Source organism: Vulpes vulpes, chromosome X (assembly GCF_048418805.1).
Source record: "Vulpes vulpes isolate BD-2025 chromosome X, VulVul3, whole genome shotgun sequence".
In the NCBI taxonomy this organism is placed as follows: Eukaryota; Metazoa; Chordata; class Mammalia; order Carnivora; family Canidae; genus Vulpes; species Vulpes vulpes.
In genome coordinates, this window is record NC_132796.1 from 4,250,725 (window position 1) to 4,263,683 (window position 12,959).

At 51.5% G+C, this 12,959-nt stretch overlaps 1 protein-coding gene and 1 long non-coding RNA gene across 3 annotated transcripts in view; one reads left to right on the forward strand and one right to left on the reverse strand.

Moving 5' to 3' along the window:
* Window positions 1–12,959, reverse strand: part of PUDP (pseudouridine 5'-phosphatase) — an 82,602-nt gene that overhangs the window by 51,539 nt on the left and 18,104 nt on the right. The gene's annotated exons all lie outside the window — the stretch shown is intronic.
* Window positions 2,030–5,802, forward strand: LOC140596155 (uncharacterized). The gene is made up of 3 exons (XR_011998173.1): window positions 2,030–2,181; window positions 3,213–3,321; window positions 3,979–5,802. It is a non-coding gene; the product is annotated as an uncharacterized lncRNA (long non-coding RNA).

Genomic DNA, 12,959 nt, shown 5'->3' on the forward strand with positions numbered 1-12,959 from the left:
AGTGACTCGGGGTTTTCTAGAACCCACGCTGCACCTGTATATATTGTTCCTGAAGGCGGCAGACAATGGAGGGAGGGCTGGTTCCTCCCCATGAGCAGCAGCAGGAAGGCGTCCTCAAGCCTTCCGTGGCCGAGGGTCTCCGGTAACGAAAGCTCCTTTTATGTGCACCCCTCCACGGGGGTCAGAGCAAGGGCTCTGCGGGATGGGGAAGGACGGACAGGCCGTAGTGCACATTTTTACTTTCCTCCCTGGTACTCAGACTAAGCCTCTAGGACTCCAAATGTCCAACAGGAGGAAACGACAGGCACTAAGTGAGAGCAAGAAACTAGTGTCGGGTCTAAAGAGCAAAGTCAAGCGTGGGAGTCAAGCGTGGGAAGCAGCAGAGGCCGGGCGGTCGACAGAGGTGGCATTCGGGGACTCTTGGTAAGCCAACTGGACGACAAGGAAGAAAGGGGCGTGAAAGAAACACTAATCCCAAAGACAGAAACGTAGCGATGGCCTTTAAAATGCTTTAAACAGTGTTTATTTAAAGCCTCGTGTCAAGGCTTTTAATTTAAAAGACACTGAGCTGTGGGATTATGCATCTGCAGGAGACTGTGCAGACCACTTTTCTTCACAATGTAGATAAAATCATCCCAAATCCTCAGTGAATAAGCGAGGATCTAAACAAGTAATTAAAGTCCTCAGACCCAACGATGACTGCGCCAGCTCATGACAGCATGCTTAGAAATTAAAGGGACAGCGTTTTGAAAGGAAGAAGTTCCAAAGATGAGCACAAAAGAACCCCAGCAAGCTATCAGGGCCGTGTGGTCCCCCTGTCCACAAGCGAGGCAGCGAGCTCCAAGATCTGCAACTTGCTTCTGTGTCACTTTACACAAGAACATCACTGTCGCATGTTACAGGCCATATAAGGCACGACGGTCCGTAGGTGTTAAGAAAGCATTCCTCGTGAAGGAGAGCCTCCCTTCTTGCTGGAAGAGGGGGACCCATGCTGCAGTGCATGCTGCAGCCGCTGCAGGTGAGCTGATGGGATGCAGGTGAGCTGATGGGATGCAGGTGAGCTGATGGAATGCAGGTGAGCTGATCGGATGCAGCTGAGCTGATGGGATGCAGGTGAGCTGATGGGATGCAGGTGAGCTGATGGGATGCAGCTGAGCTGATGGGATGCAGCTGAGCTGATCGGGTAAGTGGTGACACGGGGGTGTCAGATGGGAGACGAGCCCCTAGTCAAATGGGTACAGTAGCCACAAGGTGGGTGTCATCATGGGTACGAGGCTGCCCTCCCAGGTGGGGAAATGAGACGCATTTAGGTTTAAGTTCATCGACGTGCTGCAGAAGGGCATCCCTGTACCCGCAGGAAGGCTAGGCACGGCGGCCTCTCAGGCCCGGGTCCTACAATGCTGTCTGTTTTCTTGTCATTGAGGATGTAGTGAAATGCTTGCCGAGTCCATCCCTGCTCCCAGAGGACCGTGCCAGTTTGCATTTTACCCCATAATGAGTAGGGGTGAGGGTGTTTTCCCACATCTCCTGTGCAGGAAGCTGTGCTCCTGCAAACAGGCAAACAGGCACCTAATTCCAGAGTAGTTGCTCTGCCTCAGAGCAGACCAGCGCGTACGATAAGACCTGCTTTCTCTGCTCATTCCGGTTTCCGCTCCCAAGCCAGACCTGGAATGAGGTATTCGGAGAAAGAACGGGCATCAGGAATCTGAAAGAAGAGCAGTCAATTCCCAGCTGGGCCACTGTGTAGCTGCCAGTCCTGGGTCGGGTTTTCAACGTTCCTGACTTGTAGTTTGTGCCCCGGCAGCAGTGGCACGTAGGCAGCACTGGCCTGCAGGGCTGGCTGTGACAAGATGCTGGGTGTAGGCAGCCACAGGAGCTCTGAAGGCGGGAACCTGGTTTGCGACCCTGCCCTGCAGCTTGCAAGCCACTGAAATGTGCCAGCAGGTGCTCAGCCCCCGGCGGGGCCTTGGATGACAGATCTGCAGAATGGGGACAGTAGCACGGATACCACACACCTCCTGGCTGGCGTGTCGTGTCGGTGAAGAGGAACAGTCTGTGCTGAGCTGTGAGTGCAGCGCCTGGCCAGGGGCAAGTCCTGCACCGTCATGTGGAACCCTCAGCGGAGGGGGAGGAGGGGGGGTGCGAAGACGCCTCCCTCGCACCTGCTCTGTGGAAGGACTCGTAAGTACTAAGCATCCCTGACCTAGGAGACCTCAAGATCTGCCTGTCTCCGTACAGCAGTGCTCCAGTAAGGGCGAAACCCTGTTTAATATGACAAGTCATAGGGCCCTGCCAGACATATTTCACTTAGAAACAAAGACCAAACACCCACCACCTGCTTGGAATGTATTCACAAAAGTACGATACCTGCCAGGCATGTGGAAACAGCTCCACGACACTTGTTAACTCACTGCCCGGCCCCGTACAAGAACATGATCTCTCATTTCCAAATCCTTAATCCATAAACATCTGCAACCTGAAAAGTCTCTGATTCAGTGGCAACATCTGACCTGCACCGGCATGAGGAGGGCTTAATGCGGATTATTTGTTATTCCTTGTGTGAATTTTCATACTCTTGTCTGTAGGAATCCCTGTAGGTTTACACATGGGTGCTGCCCCAGACCCCACCCTACCTCCTATGTAGGTCCCATGCCACACGTGTTATAAAAGATTTTAAGTTTAAATTTATGATGTAAAAATCTCAATACAACTAGCTCCATATGGTCAGGAAAACAGACTCTGAACCCACCGCAGTGCTTGCTCGCCAGGCAGGTTACAGCTGGTGCACCTTGCACACCACCACAGACCAATTTAATGCTTCCTTCCAGAACTTAACGTCATCTCCAAAACAGTGGTACTTTTATTATCTGCGATTACCAAAAAAAAAAAAAAAAAAAGGGGGTGGGGTGGGGTGGGGTGATCAAAAGCCAGAGTCTGTGTGACAGGTCAGTTTCTTCAAGACACAAACACATTTTCACATTGGAGAGCTCATCTTGAGTGAAAATCAAATTGTCAGAACCGGGCAGATCAGAAGACGATGCTGGAGCTGTCTGGCAGCTTTCTCTCACAAATACAGCAGTGTTTTGGGGCGGAGTGAGCACTCCGTATTTTAACTGTAAAATAGCTTTAATAATAAATACCCAGCGTTGAATACAGTTTGATAAAACTGGGGGTGTCATTTTTCTAAGCTGATTTTTTTTTTTTTTTGACAGAGAGCGCGGAAGCAGGGAGAGTGGCAGGCAGAGGAAGACGGAGAAGCAGACTCCCCGCCGAGCAGGGAGCCTGACATGGGGCTCCATCCCAGCCACCCAGGCACCCCAGGTAAGCGGTTTTCAGCATCAGCACACACCCGACTCCCATGCGGGTTCTTGATAGAACACACATGGCAGGGTCCCACTGCAGTTTCTGACTCTGCAGATCTCGGGTGGGACCAGGAATTTGCATTTCTGATGCTGCTTCTCTGGGGACCACACTTTGAGAATCAGAAACCAGTAGTAGACTGTATTAGGTGAAAGGAATCAACAAAGAAGAAATCAACAAAACTGTCTGGCAGCTACCAGGCACCTACCACATGCCATCAGAACAGCTTAGGGGCGCCTGGGGGGCTCAGTCGGCAAATCATCCGCCTTCAGCTCATGTCACGATCCTAGGGTCCTGGGATCGAGCTTCGTTCGGGCTCCCTGCTCAGGAAGGAGCCTGCTCCCTTTGCAAACTGTCCCCCACTTCCTCATGCTCTCTCTCAAATAAATGAAATCTTAAAAAAACAAACAAACAAAAAAACCCAAACCCACTTATCTGATGCGCTTACCAAAGCCCTGTGTTTTATAAAATCAGTAATTTTAAAAATGGATCAACTTTCAGAAAACCTTAATCTGAATAATGACATGTATACATGTATGAATAGAAATTAAGGGGAAAAAAATCACCTATGACATTAATTCCAACGTCGATGTTTCTATTTCCTTTCTTTAACCCCAGATGAGATGCATGTTAATGTTTTTCGTGGAAGAAACGTTTTTGAAGGTAAGAAATTCTGAATATGCCCCCCTGTTTCTAAAGTTAATGGCCGCAGCAAACGACTTCTGTTAACTGGAGTTGTCGGTTAACTGGAGTCAACTGGGTGCCCCGGGGAGGAGATGAGGGGGCCAGGGGACACCCTGCACAGCACAGTCACACCCGGCAAGGGCACACCTCCTCTGCAAAAACACCTCACACTCTACACTTTGTTTTAAGGAATAAAAATGCAGGCGGGTTAATGGAACACGTTAACGGAACCCACGTTAATAAAACACACTGAAAGAATCAGTTAATTGGTTCATTCTTCTCTCAACTGGAAATTAAGAAAATACTTTCTAGCACTGAGACCAGAGAATCAAAGTCGTAGTTGCCATTGGTGGCCTTGTTTGGAGAACGGCTACTCCACCCCTCGCATTTGGTATCTGCACACTCCTGTGTGGGGTTTGATTCCCTCTAGTGAAAGCACTTCTGGCCCTATGAAGGACATCACTGAAAAACACGAGTTCTTTTCCAAAAATGGACTATTGGGTCAGTGGCACAGCTATCTGAAACACTGAGCTCTGAATGTCATGGGCCTGGAAACCGGTGATTCACGGGAGACCGGAGTCAAGCCGTCTAGGAAAGCGCTAGATCTGATATCTAGGTTGCCTTGGGCTCTTCTTGACTTCTTAAGGCAGCCAAGCTTGCTTAATAATTGCTAGAACCCTAAAGGCAAAAGCTGTTGTGTAAGGTCACTGCAGGCAACAGCCGCTAAATGCTGTTCTTTCAGCTCCTGGCACACAGCAGAGCCCAGATCCCGCTGGCGGAGCTATTATGTGGCTCCGAGTGGCTTTGGGGCACGCTCCTGCCAGCGCAGGTTGGCCTCAGAGTGTCCGTGACCAGCCAGGGCCCCAGCAAGTGCCCCCGGGCGTAGCAGGAAGGTGCTACATGACACCGGGACCCCGACAGAGGGAGGCTGAGCATCCTTGCTCTGCCTCTGGACCACGACCCAGCACGGGGAAGTACGAGCATGCAACCCCAGGGCAGAGGTCTGTATCCTAAGGACATGAGATGCCAACACGCAGAGCCACCTGGTGAGCTGGGAAGGGTGGAAACGGTGCTGGCTTGGCCCCACACGTTCCAGTCCCATCAGAGGAAACCGTCAGTGACCAGTGAGAAGCCGAGGGGCGCGGGCCCCGTGTGGATGCTGCGGGCAGGCCACCCAGCCACCCGTAAGCACACCTGTATCACACCCCAGGCAGGCGCTCACCGGCACCGTCCGCCGCCCCGCCCGAACACCTCTTCACACAGGCACACCTGCGTCCTCCGAGCCTTGCTGTGGCTGTGGCCGCTCGGAATGGAGTATCCCCCGGCACCTCCACAGCTAACAACCCTGGGTGAGGACGACAGGGTGCCTAGGAGGAACTGCAACAGTCAGGAAGCCTTACAACGGTGGGCACGGGCATGAACACGGCTGCATTTGGGTTCAACTCTCTGGCCCCAAGCTCCACGCCCGGGACTAACGCAGTCCACATCGTTTCCCTCATCTGATGCGGATCACGAGGATTCTGCTGCCCTCGGGAGGGTGGTTCGTGGGAAACGCTTCAAAGCCGGAGTGAAGCTGTGTGCCAACAAAAACCAGACGTAGTATGTCCCAAGGAAAGGAAGTCCCCGCCCTGCAAAGAGCTTTGTAAAAATCTAGTGCCGTGGACGGGGGCACTCGAAGGGATGAGCACTGGGTGTTATTCTGTATGTTGGTAAATTGAACACCAATAAAAAATAAATTTATTATTAAAAAAAAAAAAATCTAGTGCCGTGGAAAGCCACAAACAGAAACCCTGTCCTTTCAGGATTGCTATAAATCTTTATCCAGATCTCCTTCCATTAACAAACAGCAGACGCGATAAACCACAACAAAAAATAAAGCTACCTTGATGTTTAATTGTACTGTTCGCCCACTTTGCTTAAGTACTGGTGATCCAAAAATATCATCTGCTCTCTGCTCTTCAATGCAATACAAATTATTTCATTTATGCCTTGGATACGGGAAACAACCAACCTGTCATGATATAAGCTAGAACCCAAACCAACATAAAATTGATTTCATTCCCCCACAGTTAAACTTTAGGCCAAGTTTCAAATGACTGCGCTCAGAGACTCTTCTGAAACAGATATTTATGAATTAGAAACGTCTCGTATTACAGAAGTCACACTACGACATGCACCATGGAGCAGAGCTGAGATGAACGATCTTAAGAAGCAGACCCTGGGGTGCCAGGGCAGCTCAGTCAGTTAAGCATCTGCCTTTGGCTTAGGTCATGACTCTAAGGTCCTGAAATCGAGTCCTGTATCGGACTTCCTGCTCAGTGAAGAGTCTGTTTCTCCCTCTACCTCTACCTTCTGCTTCCCCACTTGTGCACAATCTCTCTGTCAAATAAATAAAACCGTAAAAAAAAAAAAAAAAAAAAAAAAGCAGACATTGACGATCTTGGGTACACGGCAATGGCACATGGTACAAATATGGTCGATTCGATCAAATGAACATTGTGTACCTACTGTGTGATAGGCCCTGAGAAAAACCCAGTAATTAAAGCTTATACAGGCGTTGCTGGAAGTGACATAAATCTCTGATCAGAATCAAACAGCCCAGGCATGTTTGTTGATAAAAATAAACACAGAAACAGCCAAATACATACAAGAATATGGAACACTTTTGCAAAGACTATGATTGAGAAATTGCCCACATATCAATCTATTTATCAACATGTACCGAAATGTCACCATCCCCTAACCCCAATGACTGCATGACAAGAAAGGTCCCTTTGGACAGTCGGGCAGAGAGGGATGGTGTGTGAGGACATGGACTGCTGGCAGTATGGGCAGGAGAAAAAAGATAATAAGATGGTGAGCACATAGGAGGAAAGGAAGGCCAGGCACGTGTTCTCCAGCAAACAGTGCAGGTTCCTGTCCACCACTGGCACTCAGGTGCTTTCTCCCACATGTCCACAGACACCCCACAAGCTCTATACCCATGGCATAAGGATGCTCACATTGTCTCTGTGGTAGCTACTTAACCTTTTCAAATGAAGTTGTATGGAAAAGGTTCGCTTCCTTATGTTCAGGGACGTAAACGACGGAAATGAATAAACGACGAGCGTGAAATGATGAGTCACGGAGATATTCGCTTCAAACTGGAAGCTTGCTTGCTCCAGCAGGCTGAGAGAGAAGTATTTAAGCATTTGATATATAGCTTCCCGTGGTGGTAAACTATCAGTTTTCAACTGTAGAGGAGTGATAATAAATGTGGCTGCTCAAAATAAGGACCAGTAATAGCTATGTGAGTCGTCCTTTGTAAAGTCAAGCTTCTGATTAGCAGTTGACGTGATTCGCTGGCATTACCAATCATTCCAGTTAGTACGAATGGGTGTCAGTCTAAGGATTGTTTTTTCTGGTAATCCATACTCAATTTTAAAAACTAGGTGTTTTTTTTAAATTATTTATTTTAAAGAAAGTGTGTGAGTGGAAGGAGCGCCAGAGGGAAACAGGCTCCCACTGAGCACGGAGTCTGACATAGGGCTCAAGTTCACAACCCGGAGATCATGACCTGGCCCAAAACCAAGAGTTGGCTACTTATCCAACTGAGGCACCCAGGTGCCCCAAAAAGTCATTTAAAAGATGAACTGGCTCAAAAAATGTTGCTAGATCACACCTATATGTAATGGAAATATACCCGTATAATGGGGGCAAAAAATGGACATTTTGGTGCTTAGAGCCACAGAGCTAAACATAAAATCTAAACTATCAAACTTGAAGAAGCAAACATGGGGCATCTTTGCAATGTTAGGTTCTATGAAGTTTTCATACCAGAACACAAGAGCCATAGGAGAACACACATATAAAGGGGCGTCCGTTAAAGTTAAAAGAAGACATCAGTAAGAAAACAAAAGGCAAGTCATAACACAGGAAAAAACACAACACACACGACCTGCATCTAGAATATATAAAGAACCTAACATCACAAGTCAATGATGACACAAACACCTCCACTATCTACAACCTAATCCCCAGAACCTATAATTATCGGACCTCACAAGGCAAAAGGAACTTTGCAGCGTGCTCCCGTGTCTGGGGATGGGGCGATGGTCCTTGATGATGCAGCAGGCACAAAGTCATCACAAGGGTCTTTACCGGGGGGGGGGGGGGGGCAGAGTTAGAGGAGGGGTGAGCACAGACACACACGCTGGGAGTGAGATGACAGCAAGGCAAGGAAGGTCCTCAGAGGCAAGGAAAGGGATCCCGTGCCAGAGCCTCCAGAAGGAATGCAGCCCTGTCAGCACCTTGATTTTCGCCCACCAAGACGGATGCCGTACTTGTGGCCTCCACAACAGTACGGCAATCAATTCGTGCTGTTTTGAGCCACGAGCCATGAAGCCATTTGCGATAATTTGTGACAGCATCAATAAGAACGTAATACACAACCCAGCACAGAGACCGCTTTGGTAAACAGTCTGGTGGTTTCCTGCAAAGTTAAGTGTAGGCCGACCGTATAAGCAGAAGCAATAAAAACAAAAATACAACCTATCGGTCCACACAAGACATGAATGAGTTTCAAGCCAACTAGGGTCAGTGAAAGAAGTGGGAACCATTCTGTAGTTTGAGAAGCAGACTGCCGCCTACGTTGGGATGGAACGGAAAGAGGGAGGCTCTTTGGAGGGGCATGAGACTTTTGGGAGTTACGGAAACATCCCTGCTTTGAGTGTGGACACGGCGTCACACTACAGGGGATCCACCCGGACACTTTAAACCATCCTCGAAGCCAAGCATGATGACAGTTTCCTGGGACTTGACTTTTCTACGTAAAATGTCATTTCTATGCCGTTGTAGAGGAAATTTGCCGATTCCATTCAAATTGTATCGTGATGTCCTCAAAACAGGGGCAGTCTTACACAAAACTGAGCCCTTCCAGGGTTGGAGACGATCTGAAGCGAAAATCCCGCAAGACTTCCCATGGGTCTCAGAGCTGCCTTAAAAGCAGGGCCGTGGGAGGTCAGGACAGATGCATTAAGACAACGGCCATTGAGATCTAGTGTTTGCAGGACAAGGTCAGGAAGGGGGTGCGGAGCACAGCGTGGTGCTATGCTTGTGGAATACGCAGCTGTCCCTGGGTCAGCCCAGGGGTATGAGGACGAGAATGTGGACACACAACATGGTTCTCTGCCCACCAAAAACCAAGCTGTCTTTCAGAAATCCTGATGTTTGTAACCAAGGACAAAAGAGGTAGTAGTGTTGCCTCGTACCATCAGCCTAGGAAGAAATAAAGGCTTTTTCAGGGTTTCAGGTGTGAGGGGAGCTTTCCCTAGGGACACCCCAGGTGCTCCTGGACACCTGCCAGCTCAAGGACAGGTGTCCCCAGACAGGCAAAGAGCGGATATTTACTGAGCCCCAGGAAACCGCCAGATTGGGGACGAATATTTTCTAAAACAGGAGGAAATTCAGGGAAATAACTGTGGAATTTGAAAGCGGTAAAAAAGTGCCTTCCAAGTTAAACATCTCCCAAACTCAGCCTGGGACTCAGTTTACAAAGCGTTGCCTGCTCTTGATGTTTACTGGTATGTTACTGATACACAGATGCTATTAGGCCAGTTTAAAATCAAGAAAATTTAATGAGTGAATGAATGGATAAAATAAATAAGAATAAGATGAGATTTTTGAGTCTGGATGGCTTCTTTCAGGTCTGGGGGTCATCTGGGATTGACACACACTGGCATCCCGTGCACAGTCTCTTCCACACGCGGCCCCTGTACGGACCCTGAGTTGTGGGCACCGGGACTCTGGCCGTGCGTGTCCAGGTGTGGAACCCAGACCGCAGCACCTGCACGACCTGGGCGCTGGAGGGAAATGCAAATTCTCGGATCCATGCAGCCCCTCCTAACAGGAGGGCCTGGGACGCGGGCTACGTGGGTCGTAACGAGCCCTCGGGACGCATCTGACACCTGCCCAAGTGTGAGAACCACGGAGCTAATGTGTCATCCGTGTTCACGGCCAGGACATGACGGAAAGTAATTGGGAGCAGAGGGGCAACCGGTGCTGGCACTTCCCACGGGGTGACAGGCACTGGAAGCTGCACGACCATCCGCTGTATGTGCTAGGGGCACGCCAGAGCCGGCTGCCACACGGGCAGCTACACCATACGGGAGGCAGGGAGAGGGCCCCTTGGTCTCCCTGCTGCTCCCTGGGGCTCCCGGGCGCCACCCACAGCTGCGTGTCCTAGGAACGGCACCCGGATTCTCATGGGCGCTGGCGAGGTGCCTCTGAATTGCAGACACCATTCCTTTGCAAACCCAGGCTCCAGGTCTCACACATGCCCTGCTTCATCCGCTCTCGTTGCAAAGACGGTTCTAGACACTGGGAGCAGCAACACCGGGCCGTGGCACTCCCTGAATCTGGACACTTGGGCATGGAGCGCTGCAGGAGCCGAGTGCCACAGGCATGTTATCCTCTGCTTTTCCTACAGGGAACCTGTGCCTGAAAAGGCCCGCCGTTATCCTTCACCTGCCCCGTGACAGGCTTACCTGGACAGCTAGGAGAGGAGCCTCAGCCGTCCGGGGGGTGCACTAACCGAGGCAACAGCGTCGAGCCATCCGTTACGGAGAAGCTAAGGTGATGGTCCGTGCCATTTTCATGTCGGTAGAGTCGCGTGAGAAACAGATGATAAAGTGTCAGAGCCTGAAGGCTCTTGCGGTGTTGGAAAGGAGTGAGGTGGGCGTTGGGGGCGCTGTGTGGGGCCTGCCTGGGTGGCAAGGGGAGGTACCACTGCCCGCTAGGGAAACATTGCTCTGGCATCCAGGCACGGGGCAAGCTTGCTCAACGCCAGGGGCATCGTCTCCACGTGGCCCCCACGGGGACGGCTGCACCATCCTCAGGGTGCAAAGCTACCTGTGCCAGCAGGGGCATCTGGTGCCAGAGGTGCAGAAGCTGCAGACATGGGTTCGCATGCCGCCTTGGCCCCTTTGTGGCGGTGTCACGCTGTCAGAGGAAAAGCCCGTTGGCAACAGCTTCCTCAACGGGGCAATGGGGAGGACACTCCCTGTCCCCTGAGGTGGTCTGAGGACGAACCATACCAGGAAGAAATCGGCCAGAGGAGAGCATGTGCTTTCCATAAGGGGAGGGTGGAAGTCAAGGCGAAGGCGCTTTTCCTAATGGGCTCCCAGGAGGACACACGTAAGAACAGCGGGAGAGCAGCCCGGCATGAACAACCAAGGGCAGCAGGCAGGGAAGAGGACCGTCGGGGGCAGCGTCGCCGGCCTCGTCTCTAGGAGGGCACGCCCCTACTTCCCGACGTCTTCCACTGAGCTCCGTGGCTGGCGGGCGGGCACAGGGCGGCAGAAACACTGACTGCATGCAACCTGGGGGGTCGTCTGCCCACCCCCCACCGTCCTGGCTAAAAGCAGGTGCCAGTCCTCTTTGGCCTCTCATTGTGGGGCAGGCGGGCTGGCAGGGGGAACTGAAGAGAAGAGTGAGACGCCGTGGCTCCCGGGCTGACGGCCTGCTCCATCCGTGAAGCCGGGAGGTTCGGCGCACAGACAGGACCCACAGACAGGTGTGACCCGGGAGGCGGGTGTGTGGGAGGCGCGGGGGCCGCTGCAGGTGCCAGGCTGGCAGCAGAAGCACAGCGCGCAGGCCACGGGGAGGGCGCCGTGTGTGGTGCGCGGTGTCGTGGTTTCCGCGCCACGCCCCGCGGCCACGGGATGGTGCTGAGAGCCCGGGCGTGCAGGCGGAGAATCGAGGGAGCTACGCGGCCAGTAAGTCAAGCTGCCCAAAGGAGCGCACGCAAAGCCAACACGGCGCTTTTACATTCATTTGTACAAAGAGAATGAAGAGGAAGGAGCCCGGAAGGCTGGAACTCCGGCATGCACTGCACACAGGCGTCCTGTGCTCTGGCTTCTTAAAAGCGGACTTTTAGGGGCTCGGCGGGTTAAGCATCTGCCTGCAGCTCAAGTCATGATCCTGGGGTCCCGCATCGGGCTCCCTGCTCACCGAGCAGCTTGCTTCTCCCTCTGTATGTGCCCCATCCCCTGTTCTCATTTTCTCTCTAAAATAAATAAAAAGTATATTTTTAAAAATGCGTACTTTTAGCAGATCACATGTGGAATAAAAGGCTTTTCAGACGAGTTTTTTCATCATGCCACAAATTGACAGACGCTCGCTGTCCTACGTTCCCCACGTGCGTTGTTCAAAGCGGAATCTCAGACGGTGCAGACGCTGATTACAGCGTGCTCCCCTCCTTCCTGGGACAGCACGCTGATGTGCCCCTGCTTCCAAACGGGGGCTCCACCAGCAAGAGCCCTGGGCTGCAGCCTCTGCCTCCCGCCTGCAGCCATCCCCGACCACGGACGAGGCTCCGCCCGCACCTGGGATGACTTAGGAAGCCTGCCCACGCAGCAGGATCGCGTTCTGATCCTGCACTTGCTAACCAACCCCTATTTAGGGCGTGTAAGGTAAGAGAGGCATTCTCGCAGCTTGCCATGCACGCCCCCTTACCCTGCAGCTGCATAAAACCCAACCGCTTTCTCCTCCCAGACTTCTCCCCAGCTCAGACTACTGCTACAGTCCTTACAACGGTGCATATATGTGCCTTCTCCATCAACAGTTTTTGGATTTGAACAGAGCTTACCACACCAAGAAAAGTTCTCACTTGGAGGTGGTGTGTAACCCAACAATCACACATACCATTTTTTGTTTTGGAAAGTATCGTCACGCGTGGTTTAGGAATACTTAAATGTGGGCAGCCCGGGTGGCTCAGCGGTTTACTGCCACCTTCAGCCCAGGGTGTGATCCTGGAGACCCGGGATCGACTCCCACATCAGGCTCCCTGCATGGAGCCTGCCTCTCCCTCTGCCTGTGTCTCTGCCTCTCTCTCTCTCTCTCTCTCTCTCTCTCTCGTCTCTCACGAATAAATAAGA